This window comes from Panthera onca, chromosome C2, assembly GCF_046562875.1.
Source record: "Panthera onca isolate mPanOnc1 chromosome C2, mPanOnc1 haplotype 2, whole genome shotgun sequence".
NCBI classification, from domain to species: domain Eukaryota; kingdom Metazoa; phylum Chordata; class Mammalia; order Carnivora; family Felidae; genus Panthera; species Panthera onca.
In genome coordinates, this window is record NC_138347.1 from 7,592,837 (window position 1) to 7,607,031 (window position 14,195).

The 14,195-nt window shown below is 48.4% G+C and overlaps 1 long non-coding RNA gene across 2 annotated transcripts in view; it reads right to left on the reverse strand.

Moving 5' to 3' along the window:
• Positions 1-9,894, reverse strand: part of LOC144617343 (uncharacterized) — a 30,219-nt gene extending 20,325 nt beyond the window's left edge. For both annotated transcript variants that reach the window (XR_013557745.1, XR_013557744.2), the window contains exon 1: positions 9,812-9,894. This is a non-coding gene — a long non-coding RNA (uncharacterized LOC144617343). The remainder of the gene's footprint in view (positions 1-9,811) is intronic.
• Between the last annotated feature and the right edge of the window lie 4,301 nt (positions 9,895-14,195).

The window sequence follows — 14,195 nt, forward strand, 5'->3', positions numbered from 1 at the left end:
GGTCCCCATGCGTGTGTGTGCACAAGAGTGTGTGTGTGTGCATGTGCACAACGTCAGCTACTTAAACTGTGACCACCTTCCACTTCTCACTTCCTGACCTCAGGGAAGCGGCCGTTTTTAACCCCACAGCGAGGAAGCTTCACAGAGGCTTCTAACCTCGTAGCCTTGATGAGTGTGGCTTTGGGGAAGGAAAACCAGTCCATTTCCACAGTTACACAAAAGGCACTTTTCAATGCATCGTTCCTTTGAAAGCTTGGCCAAACAACCACTGTTGCCTACCACGCAGAATAGATCCATTCCGCTCTGATGACAAATATCCCTCGCCATTGTGTATATATGTCTATACACGTATATTCACCACATCAAATGCGTATTTACATGCAGGTGTAATACACTATGTGTCTGTGTGAATATACACCTATTTACAGCTAGCGCTCACTGAGCACTCACAGCGGGTCTGAACAATCTCGTGCTTTTCTACCTGTCGTCTCATTCAGTCCTCGCAACCACCTTGTGAAAAGGGTGCCGTGACAATCACCCAGGTACGGGAGGGGGAAACTGGGATGTAGTCTCAGTTCTTCGCCTGAGGTTGCAAGACAGCTGAGCGGTTGACGGCCCCGCGTTGACCTCACCGCGTGTGTCCCCGTCTCCTGCGTGCGGTCTTGACCCACGGATATCCTTCCTGCTCGCGGAAGCGACGACCGGGCCACAACCTGCTGTGGATCGTGCCCACCCCCCTTATCAGTTTTTTAAAAACGAATGAGTTTAAATTATGCCCAGAGGACGCGTGGGAATTCATCTCTGTTTCATCAAGCTGTGACTCCCCCCCTCCATCCTCCTTCACCGACCGGGAGCTCCAGAGCCATCTCGAGGAGGGTTCCCATTCACCGCAGCAGGTGACAGTCCCCCCACCCCACCCCCCCAAGGCTGTAAACGGCAGCAAGGGGCAGCCTCGAGAAGCGCGTGCTGCCTCTGAGTTTCCTGAAGTGTCACAACAAGCTTTGTCCTGCAGAAGCCAGGAGACGCTCACGCAGCCTCCGGCACGTGAAATCCGTGACACTGAAGTCCCCGCACAGCTTGCTTTCTCGGGCTGAGAAAGCCTGGGCCGGGCATTCCAACCTTCCTGGGCTCCTACAAAGACAAAGCACAACCAGCACCACCTGAAGGAGAGCAGTCTCCAACCTGACCCACGTTCTCTTCCTCAAAGAACGCAAGGAGCCCATTTTTTTCGTCTTCTGGAACCTTCCTACTGGTTTCCACGGTGGCGACACCAGTTTGCGTTCCCCCCAGTGGCGCACGAGGGACCCTTTTTTCTCCGCATCCCCGCCCGCGCTCGTTATTTCTTGCCTTTTGGATTTCAGCCATTCGGACAGGCGTGCCGTGGTATCTCCCTGCGGTTTTGGTTTGCATTTCCCTGATGATGAGTGAAAACGAGCGTCTCTCCACGTGACGGTATTGCCGCAGCCCTGTCTGGTGACAGAGGGTAGCTACCCTCGTGGTGAGCATAGCATCGCCTGTAGAGTTGGTGAGTCATTGTGTGGGCCAACTGCACTCACGTTAAAAAAAAGAAAAGCCCGTGGGATCTTCCAGGCCCAACCCCAGCTCTCTGCCTGACCGTCCTCCAGCCAAGACACGGGTCTTCTCCTGCCTTTGGACCCCAAATTAGCCTGAAACGATGCCACGGGTTTCCTGGGCCTCCAGCCTGCCAGCTGCCCATCTGGGACTTCCCAGAAGTCCCGTCGGTTCTGCTTCTCCAAAGCGCCTGACGGACGCAAGGTGGTGGCCGGTGGGCCTCAGCGGGAAAGCTGCCGCCCTCACAACTCACTTGGGGCACAGCCACGCGTTGTGGGTTTCGGGAGGGCGCCGCAGTCACGGCCAGAGCCCTCCACCGAGACCTCCGCCGAGACCTGCTCGCGGGGGGTCCTCGGTTAAGGAGCTTTTGTCCACCCCGACTGAGTAACTTTCAGCTCCTAACCTTTCCCACTTCCTGCCCTCTGGCCCCCACATCCACAAAGAGGCGGCACCCCATCGTTCGGAGCTCCTCAGCAGCGAGACTGTTGTCCCCATGCACCTGACCCTTACCTGCTGCCGTTCCTTGGAGGAACGGAATGCCGGGGAGTCAGCACCTCCTTTTCGCCTCTTGCGTGGACCGTTCCGGTAAGAGAACCACACTGGCTTGTCACCATCAGTTCAGCTCATGGTCCTAATTGCCCACCTCGACGCCTGGCACCCCATCAGATGCTTTAGGGATGACGCGCTTCTCCGTGCTCAGCCTGGTGTCCTGACTTGAGTGTGACCCTGGAAAGGACGTGACTGCAGCCTGTTCTAGGACGCCTTCCACTGTAGTAATGACTTGGCATCTTCATGTGGTATAATAATGCATGAAGTACTTACGTGTGGGGAGGCAGTGACCCCTTATTGGACAATCTCAATCTTCCAGCCAGCTCAGATACAAGAAAAGCCAGATTTATCGGCACTAACCGCCCCTCTTGTCCCCCGTGCAGCCAGCCCCAGCAAGGCCTACAAACGCAAATTACAGCCACAAAAGGGAAATGTGTGTCCTCCTTTTCCCCTTGTCCCTCCAAACCACGGTCAGCTTTTCTGTCCCCGGCTCATCCCTGCAGAGGCCTCTTTTCCACCTGGGCTTTACGACGGCCTGATGCTCCTTACTCGGGCCCTTCATTTGCTCAACACCACAGGGCACCTTCCTGAACTTTTTAAAACCTTTATTTCACAATAATTGTAAATTCACAAACATATTTGCAAGTATTCTTGCAAATTCAGAGTGCTCCCTTGGGCCCTTTACTCAGATTCATCCATTGTTAATATTTGCTTCATCATGTTCTCTCAAAGTCTCAGTAAATGACTTTGGACACACACAAACCTACACACAATTTATTTTCTCTGGATCTTTTGCCTCTTTGCCTAGTAACATTTCAGTGTGATTTCCTATGAATAAGGGTATTCTCTTTAAAAAAAAAAAAAAAAACCACAGTGGGGCGCCTGGGTGGCTTGGTCGGTTAAGCATCCGACTTCGGCTCAGGTCATGATCTCACGGCCGGTGAGTTCGAGCCCCACGTCGGGCTCTGTGCTGACTGCTCAGAGCCTGCAGCCTGTTTCCAATTCTGTGTCTCCCTCTCTCTCTGCCCCTCCCCTGTTCATGCTCTGTCTCTCTCTGTCTCAAAAATAAATAAACGTTAAAAAAAATTTTTTTTTAAACCACAGTATAGTTATTGATTCGGGAAAATTAACATTGGTAAAACACTTTTACCTAAATTTAGACCATAGTTCAATGTGAACAGTCACATAAAAATTCCGTGTGCCATTTTCCCTCTGGCATCGGGCCCAGTTTGGGATCATGCGTTCATTTATTTGTCACATCTCTTGACTTTGTCACTTTGAACACTTCCTTGGCCTCTCTCTCCATCATAACGCTCCCATCTGGGGAGAACGTAGGTCATGCATTTTTGAATGAATTGCTCAAAATGGGTCTCTCTGATGTTTCCTCGTGATCGGACTTAGGTAGTACGTCCCCGGCTGGAATTCTACACGGTGGTGATTTGTCCTTCTCAGGGGGTCACATCTTGAGGCACAGAATGGCCAATGCTACTCATTGGGTATGTTCGTTTGGGTCGGCCAGACAAGGAGCCGTCCGGCATCTCTCTCCATTGTGTGGTGCCATTAATGACAACATCCTCTTTCAAAAGGGACCTCAGAAGATAAATTATGTAATCACCTCTTCTTAAATCTCTATTTTTCAAATAAATACTTAAGTACTTATTCTGGGCCCACGGCATCTTTTTCTGGATGGAAGTTACCATTTTTTCCCAATTACACGGATGATCCATCTTCTTTATGAAAAAGAAATCAGAAAATACAGAGGCGTAATGAAGAAAACGAAACCTCATGCTCGCTGCCATTCATTAGCTCGTCTGCACATAACAATAACTGCTGTGGCCTCGGAACCCTCTCCCGTCCATTTTCCCATTTAATTTCCATCTGACACCGTAACACAGCTGAGCAGAGGTTTAACATCTGAAGATACTGAAGCTAAGGGACACGCGGCCTGGATATTCTGCTGCGAAATTCCATTTTCTCTCCAAGATGTCACACTGCCCGGGAGACAGCCGGGAAGAAAAATAGAGTCACAGTTGTTGCAGAGTAATGGCTAATAGGATGGGAGTTGCTGCTAGGTGTGTGGCTTTGAAGCTCTGTGATTTCTCAGGCCGTGGGCACTAGTGGGGAACATGGTGCTCGAGGACGATAAACGATTGTCCGATAACCGCCTCGCGGCTCACGAGGGTCGGATTCGGTGTCCCAACCTGTTCCTGGGCTCATGACCGCTGTGAGCTAACCACCTTACAAAATCAAAAATCAACCCGATCGAGGTATAGTTTACATACAGTCAAACGCACCCAGGTCAAGTGCGCAGTTCCGTGAATTGTACACACAGTGCAACCATCACCGCAGCCAAGATCCTGAACATTTCTATCACCTCTGGAAGTTTCCCGGTGTTCTTTTACAGCCAGCCTTCACTTCAACACTGTCCCAGGCAGCCGCCCCTCTGCTTTCCACCACGGTACCTTGGTTTTGCCTTTTTAATTTTTTTAAGTTTACTTACTTATTTTGAGAAAGAGAGAGAGAGAGAGCTCACACGTGCATGATCAGGGAAGGGGCAGAGAGAACGAGGGAGAGAGAATCTTAAGCCGGCTCCATGCTGTCAGTGCACAGCCGGATGTGGGGCTCAATCTTATGAGATCGTGATCTGAGCTGAAATCAAGAGTCAGACACTTAACGGACTGACCCACCTAGGCACCTCAGTTTTGCCTTTTTCAGAATGTTGTGTAAAATGGAACGTTTTCCTTTTTAATAAAACGGGGTGGAATTTTACCCAAGCCCCGGGCTCGCGGCAAACAGCAAGGGTTCAGGGAACTCCCTGCCCTTTTGTGTTCTGGAAAACAGCTTAGTGCAAAGAACACCCCTCCTCGTATGACTTAGAGAGATGCCCCTTGTTTATGTAAGACAGGGCCCGACACAGACCCTGCGAATTTCCTTTTCTTTTTTAAATGATTAGCTGAACTGCTTGGTCCCACTAACGGATCAAAACAAAATGCTTGTTAATCAAACCTGGGTTAAGAGTGTCTTTTTGCCCGGGATGTGAACTCTGTCCACCCCCCTCAGCCTGACCCAGAAGACAGCCCCCTCCCAGATACACAGCCCGGACTACGTTGTCGCCCCTAAGCACAGGCTGACCTCAGGGTAAAACCTTCTCCCTCTGCTATCCAGCCACCCCTCCCCCACACCAGCTTCTTTCGGGCTTTGTTCACTCCTCCCGATCAAGAAGAATCCTGCATGCTTACCCTTTGACACCCTCACTGATCTTAGGGTCGGAACGGTCTCCCTGCGGCACAAGCCACCCCCCCTTTGCAATATTCTCTTGAATATATTCTCTCCGGATTTGACATGTGCCTGGCTTCACTTGGCGAGCATACTGTTTTTAAGATTCAACCGCACTTTTCTATGTGTCAACAGTCTGTTTCTTTTGCACGGCTGAGTAATATTCCACTCTGTGAACACACAAGCTAGCCATCCATTCCCCACCTGATGGCCTTTAGAGTCATTTCTTGGGTTTGGGCTGCAATGAACATTCTCGAGCAAGTCCTTGTGTGGACGTGTGCTTCCCCTGCTCCGGGGAAATACGTAGGGGTGTGACTGCACGATACCCTTTAAGATCAAAACATCCTCTCCTTGGATACAGCATTCCCCCCCCCACCCTCGGTGAGACAGGTGGAGAATGGCATTTTTCTGATTAAAAAGCTTCCAGAAGCGAGACGCGGCACAGTTTCCTCGTTCGCGTTTTACTTGTGCACGAGCACATGTGACGCTTCCTTTAAAAACACCAGCTTCACATCAAATGCCCCCATTACCACTTAGCTCGACATTGAGCGCGATGGCAAAGAAGTTGGGACACGCGCATGCGAGTTCCGAGCAATGCATATGTCCCTTCTGCTGACGGATTGTTACAATTCGCCCGTTTTCAATGTTTCACTCACAATGTTATAAACATCATGTCCTTTTCTCCGTACATCTGCTGCTTCCCCGTCACATCTCTCCCCAGCAGAGCCGGGTTTATTGTGTTCATAAATAAGACATGGCAAACATTCCTTCTTTTTAAGAAAACAAAGGCACATTGCCTTTCATTCCATCACATTAAGTTCTTATTCCAGCAGCTAAAATTACATAAGACAATCCCAGCGAAGAAGAAGGAAATCAGCCTTAAAAAAAAACATTTGACCAGGGAGGGGGAAGAATAAATGAGGTTGCAATGCACGATTTCCCTTGTGAAATGTTCATTTCTGCCTAGAGTGGCTTCTGCTCAGATGCCCACTTCCTTCTCCTGCCTGTGACCTGGGCAGAGGCTGAGGACCGGGGCTTGGATGCAGCCTGGGGACGTGCAGGGAGATAGGACACCGGCCAGCCTGTGGGGACAGTTGGCACCCGGTCTCACTCCATGGTCTGTGGTTCTGGGAAAGAACTTGCCACATTCCCTCGGACTCTGAACATCGCCACCTACGCGGATCAAAACGCTGTCCGACTTCCTGGCTTTCCAACCCGGTCGCCCAGTTTGCTGCTTGTCAGAAGCACTGGCGGTGGCCATCAACAATTTGCAGCCTTTAAATGTTTACAACTCTGCTGTTCTGGAACACAGGCTCACCTGGAAGAGGTGGATTTTTAACGGAAGCCCACGTTCTCAGGTTAATGAAGTAATACGGCTCCGCTCTGCAATTAATGCCATTGAACCGCCGCATAAGTGTCCCGCCATGTCCTCATCGGGGCAGCGCGAGTTATGTGCGCTTCAGATTTATAGAACAGAACCGCTAGCTTCACATCAAGATGTTCCAGAAGCCCGAATACATCCACGCCGGGTTCAACGTCTGTGTGGGGCTTGTTTGGGTTTGTTTTTGCTGGTGGGGGGATTTCCTTCTTTCCTTGCCTCCCACAACAAAGCAGTCGATTTCTTTGCTTTGATTTTTCAGCCGGAGCAGTCCAAATTGCAGCCACTTTTTGTGGGTCCCTTAACCGCCCTGTGCTTTTCAACCTGTCTCTGGGGTTTCATAACATGTGGCCGAATATTGTAAAAATGGAGGCCTGCTAGTCTCTGGCCACGCTGCCTCTTTCCAGGTGACACAAACACATCCCAAGCCCCCACCCCAAACGCAAGCAGACGTGGCTTAGATTCAGGACAGGGGACCCTCCTCCACTACGCAGAGGCAATTCCTTCTCTCCAAAGAGTCATGTTGTTCAGGTAGTAAGATTGCCAGATTTACCAAATAAAATTTAGTTAATTTATTTTTTTAATGTTTACTTATTTACTTTTGAGAGAGGGAGAGGGAGAGAGAGAGCGAGCACACGCAAGGGAGGGGCAGAGAGAGAGGAAGACACAGAATCCGAAGCAGGCTCCAGGCTCTGAGCTGTCAGCGGGGCTTGAACTCACTAACTGGGAGACTGCTAAGGGAGCATAAGGCAGGCTGCCACGGTGTTGCAAACACCGCCCCCACCCCCAGGTGGGATGCCCGTGACATTCCTCAGGCACCCCTGGCTGCCCAGGAACAAAGGAAAGGGGAAAACAAAGGGTCAACCGACAGAGGTCACAGACAGGAGTCTCCATCAGCTTGTAAATATCTTAGCAAATTATAAGAAAAAAACAATCTTATCAACAGCCTAATCTCCAGAAACCCATGGACTCGGGTTCCCTGGAGCCCCAAGGTCACCCTCCCTCCACAGTGCTGTGGGGAACAAAGGCAGAAGGAAATGGCAGGTAAGATATTTTCCTTATAACCTGCAGCCCATTGACAGACTCTTGAGGCAAATCCAGAGTAGAACGTTTCTGCCTTCCCAATGTTAATGCCTTACTAGAGGAAGAATAGCCTTGGCTTGACCATAGCAAGGCCTCAAGTAACTTAGGAGTCCTCTTTAGCACATGAAAGTCCTTCTGGAGGCCTCCTTCTTGCCTTTACCTCCCCCCAACTCCCTAGTATATAAGCAGTCGCTCTGCACAACCCCAGTGCAGCTCTTTCTGCCCACGGGTCCTGTCCCCGTGCTTTAATAAAAATTCCCCTTTTTGCACTGAAGTCGTCTTCAAGAATTCTTTCTTGGCCGTCAGCTCCAAATCCCAACCGATTTCCCAACCCCATCAAGATCGTGACCTGAGCCGAGTCAGACACTTGACCCACTGAGACACCCAGGTGCCCCAGTTAAATTTAACCCAGATAGCAGCAACAACAACAAAAATTTAGTGTAAGTGGGCCCAAATATTGCATGAGACCTACTGATGCTGAAAAAGTTACTTGTTTATCTGAAACGTCAATGTAACTGGGCATCCCCGTATTTCATTGCCTCTACCAGGCAGAGATGCACACATATATCCGGGGAGTTCCGTGGCGGTCTGTGGTCAGCCTTTGAGTTAAGTGTTTAAATGGACATAAGTAATAATGATGAGGTTTTGGGGGTGATGGTGGGGGTTCGGAGCTGATGGCCAAGAAAGAATTCTTGAAGACGTCTTTGGTGCAAAAAGGTGAATTTGTTAAAGCTCAGGGACAGGACCCGTGGGCAGAAAGAGCTACACTGGGGTTGTGCACAGTGACTGATTATATACTAGGGAGTTGGGGGAGGTTAAGTCAAAAAGGAGGCTTGGAGAAAGTCTTTAATCTGCTAAAGAAGAGCCTAAGTTACCTGCAGCCTTGCTATGGTCAAACTGAGGTTGTTTTCCCTCTACTAAATCATCAACATTAGGACAGCAGGGGGTTCCTGGAGAAAATCCTACTCTGGATTTGCCTCAAGTGCTGTCAGTGGGCTGCAGGTTATAAGGAAATGAAATCTTACCTGCCATTTCCTTCTGCCTTTGTTCCCCACATCACTGTGGAGGGGAGGGTGATGTTGGGGCTCCAGGAAACTGAGTCTATGGGTTTCTGGAGATTAGGCTGTTGATAAGATTGTCTTTTCCATGTAATTTACTAAGATATTTGCAAACTGATGGAGACTTCTGTCCTGTATGACTGTGATCTCTACCAGTTAACCATTTGTTTCCTTTCCTTTGTTCATGGGCAGCCAGGGGTGCCTGAAGAATATCACACAGATCCCGCCCTGCGGGGGGGCGGGGACGGGGGCCAGCAGGTGCTAGTTTGTATTCTGCCCTCAGCCTGCCTTATGCTCCCTCCTCAACAAGGATCAGAAATGTAACTTGATTGAGTCCTTGTTTTTTACGGGTTGGATCCTATGCTAATTACTTTCCTTGACTTGTATCCTTCAAGCTGAGAGCCCTCTTAGGAAGCAGGTCGTAGGGTTATCACCAGGCCACAGAGGAGGAAAAAAGAATAGGCTGGAGGGGTAAAATCCTTTGCCTTGGGCTCTGACCTATCTCCCAAGCCCGTGCATTTCACGTGTAGGTGACTCTTGCCCTCTGTACGCATTACTCCTTCCCCTGAAGTCATGGCCATTGAGTTTGACTCCTTCCCCTGAAGTCATGGCCATTGAGTTTGACGGAGAATCAGAGACACACACACCACCCAGCCTCTGTGATTATTTATCACTCAGTGAAGACGTAAGCACACCAAGTTGCAGGGGTGATAATTTGCATTTCTAACCCACTCCGGCTGGCTAGATGCCAATGCTGCGCTTCCCTTTGAAAACCGCAGGTTTAGGGCACAAGCTCTGCCACCAGCCGCCCTGGATTCGTATCTCAGCCCAGCCACCTAGCAGCCCTACAATCCTGCACACGCAACTCAACCTCTCTGTGCCTCAGTTTCCTCACCTGCCACGAATACAGAAGAATAAAACGGCATCGCGGACAGATGCGCTGTTCCGTGAGATACTACATGTTAAATGCTTAGCGCCATAACGGGTACTCACAAAATGTCAGCTCTCATTGTTATTACCATTATTTGATCATTAGAAGAGAATTTTGCTAAGGTTCTGACCTCCAAGAAAGAATTCTTTGGTGCCAAAAGGAAGGCAGGGGGTGCCTGGAGAAATGTTCTACTCTGCATTTGCCTCGAGTATTTGTCAGTGGGCTGCAGGTTATAAGGAAATTTAATTTTACCTGCCATTTCCTTCCGCCTTTGTTCCCCACATCACTATGGAGAGGAGGGTGATATTAGGGGCTCCAGGAAACTGAGTTTATGGGTTTCTGGAGATTAGGCTGTTGATAAGACGGCCTTTTCCATGTAATTTACTAAGATATTTGCAAACTGCCCTGTGTGGCTGTGATCTCTATCAGGTGACCCTTTGTTTTCTTTCCTTTCCTTTGTCCTAGAGCTGGGTCCCAGATTCTTCTCCATTATATACTAGCACCTCGGGCCAGTCCCTCTACTTTGCTAAACTTCTGTTCTCTGAAATGCAAATTGGAGGGGCGCTTGGTGGCTCAGCAGGTTAAGCGTCAGACTTTGACTTAGGTCATGATCTTGAGGTTTGTGAGTTTGGGTTTGTGAGTTTGAATCCCGCCAGCGCAGATCCTGCTTCAGATCCTCTGTCACCCCCTCTCTCTGCCCCTCTCTGCTCGTGCACCCAAATGCTCTCTCTCCCTCTCTCAAAAATAAACATTTTTTTAATCCCCCACCTCTCTCTGCCCCTTAGGGCCCCCAAGCCCTGAAGGTTTCAGTTTTCTGCTTTACTCGGAGGACTAATCTTACTGAGTTCAAGAGCTCGTTTAAAACTACAATAACCAAAACGGGATGGTATTGGTGTACAATTAGGCACATAAAACAACACAGCAGAACAGAGTCCAAAATTAGACCCACACATAAGTGGACAACTGATTTTTGACAAAGGGGTGAAGACCATTGGGTGAAGAAAGGATACCCTTTTCACCAATTGGTGCTGAACCATCAGGTCTCCATATGCAAAAACAGAAAATGCAATTTGCACCTTGTGCCACACACAAAAATGAACCTAAAATAGATCTCAGACCGACATGCATAATCCAGATCTTTGTGACTAAGGCAAAGATTTTCTTACATAAAACAACACAAAAGGACAAATTCATCATTGTACTTCATCAAAATAAACGCTTCTGGCAACAACCAGTTTGTCCTTTGGAGATCAACAAAAATACTTTTACTATGAGTACGCCCCAAATACTGCATGCAATATACATATATAAAAAATTACTTGTCTCTCTGAACAAAATGACTTGATTGTCTCTTCCCACCTGTCCGCTAAGATGCACAAGAGACTTAGAATCTCAGAGAGCATTTGTTACCGTAGGCTTTATTTTTTTATTTAAATTTTAGTTAGCTAACATGCAGTACAATGTTGGTTTCAAGAGTAGAATTCAGAGACTCATCACTTACATACAACACCTAGTGCTCATCACAAGTGCCCTGCTTAATGCCCATCACCTATCTAGCCCATCGTCCATCTCACTCCATCAACCCTTAGTTTGTTCTCTATTCTTAAAAGTCTCTTGTGGTTTGTTTCCCTCTCTTCTCTTCCCCCTACCTCCCATATAGTTCATCTGTTTTGTTCCTTACGTTCCACATATGAGTGAAATCATAGGGTATTTTTCTTTCTCTGACTGACTTACTTAGCTTAGCATAATACCCTTTACCTCCATCCATATCACTGAAAATGGCAAGATTTCATTCTTTTTGATCGCTGAGTATTATTCCATTGTGTGTGTGTATATATGTGTGTGTGTGTGTGTGTGTGTGTGTATGTACGTGTATTTATATACACATATAAATATATACACATATATATATGTGTATATAAATACACGTACATACACACACACCACATCTTCTTTTTTTTTTTTTTATTTTTTTAACGTTTATTTATTTTTGAGACAGAGAGAGAGAGACAGAGCATGAATGGGGGAGGGACAGAGAGAGAGGGAGACACAGAATCTGAAACAGGCTCCAGGCTCTGAGTTGTCAGCACAGAGCCCGACGCGGGGCTCGAACTCACAGACTGCGAGATCATGACCTGAGCCTAAGTCGGACACCCAACCGACTGAGCCACCCAGGCGCCCCACACACCACATCTTCTTTATCCATTCATCAGTTGATGAACATTTGGGATCTCTACATAGTTTGACTATTGTTGATAATGCTGCTATAAACTTTGAGGTGCGTGTACCCCTTTGAATCTGTATTTTTATATCCTTTGGGTAAATACCTAATAGTGCACTTGCTAGATCGTAGGGTAGTTCTATTTTTAGTTTTCTGAGGAACCTCCATACTGTTTTCCAGAGTGGCTGCACCAGTTTGCATTCCCACCATCAGTGTAAGAGGGTTCCCGTTTCTCCACATCCTGGCCAACACTTGTTTCTTGTGTTCTTAATTTTAGCCATTCTGACAGGTGTGAGGTGGGATCTCATTGTGGTTTTCATTTGTATCTCCCTGATGATGCAGGATATTGAGCATCTTTTCATGTGTCTGTTAGCCATCTGGATGTCTTTGGAAAAGTATCTATTCATGTCTTCTGCCCATTTCTTGACTGGGTTGTTTGTTTGTTTTTTGGGTGTTGAGTTTGATAAGTTCTTTACAGCTTTTGGATACCACCCCTTCATCAGATACGTCATTTGCAAATATCTTCTCCCATTCCACAGGCCGCCTTTTAGTTTTGTTGATTGTTTCCTTCTCTGTGCAGAAGGTTTTTATCTTGATGAGGTCCCAACAGTTCATGTTTGCTTTTGTTGCCCTTGCCTTTGGCGACGTGTCTAGTAAGAAGTTACTCTGGCTAAGGCCAAAAGGGTCATGGCCTATGTCCTCCTCTAGGATTTTGATGGTTTTCTGTCTCATATGGATCTTTCATCCATTTAAAATTTATTTTTGTGTATGGTGTAAGAAAGCGGTCCAGTTTCATTCATTGCATATTGCCGTCTGGTTTTCCTAACACCATCTGGGTTTTCTCTTCTGTTCCATTGATCTATGTGTCTGTTTTTGTGACACTATACTGTCCTGATGACAACAGCTTTGTAACATAGCTCAAAATCTGGAATCGTGATGCCTCCAGTTTTGTTTTCCTCTTTCAGGATGGCTTGGGCTATTTGGTGTCTTTTGTGGTTCCGTATAAATTTTAGGATTGTCTGTCCCAGCCCTGCGGAAAAGTGCTGGTCGTGTTTTGATAGAAATCGCATTAAATGTGTAGACTGCTTTAGGTAGTATAGACATTTCAACAACGTTTGTTCTTCCAGTCCATGAGTGTGGAAGGGTCGCAGTGTGCCGGCTGCAGTGCCCCGGCCACCACTCACGGATGGGGTTTCCACCGGCAGGGAAGGCCTTCTCTGGATGACCGCAAGTGCTGGGAAATCTTCCCCGGGGAGCTGGGCTTCTGCTCAGACCAGGAGGGCAGTGCTGTCTAAGCTTTCTGAAATGGGGGTTGTCGCAGCAAACGTATCACCACATTCGCCACCCCGTTCCAATTCCACGACTCTGCGACACCCCCCCCCCCCACCGTCCCCACACGGGTTCCTCTGTTCACAGCACAGACCACGGCTTCGCCAGGGACGGGCCCACCAGCCACCCGTGTGGAAAGCACAGACTCATGTCTGAGCGGTGACACCCCACAGCCGAGGACGTGCTCACAGATGCACAACCTGGGTCTTGTTCTGGGTCTGCCGGAGGTAGAGAACCAGAATTTTGTCAGCACTTCCTAAATCCCCGTGGCCCAGAGGCCCAGTTCACGAGCTACCCTTTCTTCACGGAGCACCATCTAGGGGGACGTGGAGCCCAAGGACTCAGCCGGTGGCTCTGCTGAAAGGGGTGACTTACAGCCCTGGACTTACACCTCGCCACCCCGTCTTCTCAGAGAACCTGCTCGTAACAGCCTGTGCATCCGGGCCCGGCAGGGAGGTGAGGGAGAAAGCACTGAAATGATTTTCTACAAATTAATTTTCCTGCCAAGGCAGCAAGCTGTTTGGGCCCAGATGGGTGGGCTTTCTTTCAGCATCTGAGAAGTTCTACTGAAAAATAAATATGTACATTCACATCTATTCACTGAGCTCCCTGTGGGAACTCCTAAACTATCACATTACCAGGCAGGAAGAAAGAATCCAGAAACAAGGTCCCCACTCTGGTTCTCAGTGACAAGCTCATAGAGCCGCAGATGCTAGAAATCACGTCCATTTCACTGATGGCAAAACAGAGGCCCAGAGGCGAGCTAACTTTCTTGAGACCTCACAGTTGGTCACTGGC